This window comes from Curcuma longa, chromosome 3 (genome assembly GCF_044706935.1).
Source record: "Curcuma longa cultivar G26 ecotype Majalengka, Jawa Barat chromosome 3, ITB_CL_G26_1.1, whole genome shotgun sequence".
NCBI classification, from domain to species: Eukaryota; Viridiplantae; Streptophyta; class Magnoliopsida; order Zingiberales; family Zingiberaceae; genus Curcuma; species Curcuma longa.
In genome coordinates this window covers 19,558,015-19,558,371 of record NC_133863.1, presented here as the reverse complement: position 1 = coordinate 19,558,371, position 357 = coordinate 19,558,015, and positions in this window count along the sequence as shown.

Here is a 357-nt window from a genome sequence, read left to right as displayed (position 1 = left end):
TGATTATTATTAAAAATTAGAATTAACTATTTGATGCAAATTGGGAAATAAGATTCAAATTTTCAATTCAAATTTTAATTTTTTTATAATTAGTTAGTTTATTTGGTAAGTTGAATATTTTAGTTTGCTATCTTTCGATTTGGGTAGTTAATTTAATGGTGGTTAGTATTTCCAGATTGATTTATAAAATATATGTTGCCTCAATATACATCATTATCCTAGTTAGTCTCATTTATCAATAACAAATTCACAAACTTGTTAGATTCTTTACATGATAGAGCCCTTTTAACATATAATATATTTGCTAACACAACCTCTCAAAGGTTTGACAAATAAGTTTGTTAATTAATCATTAGA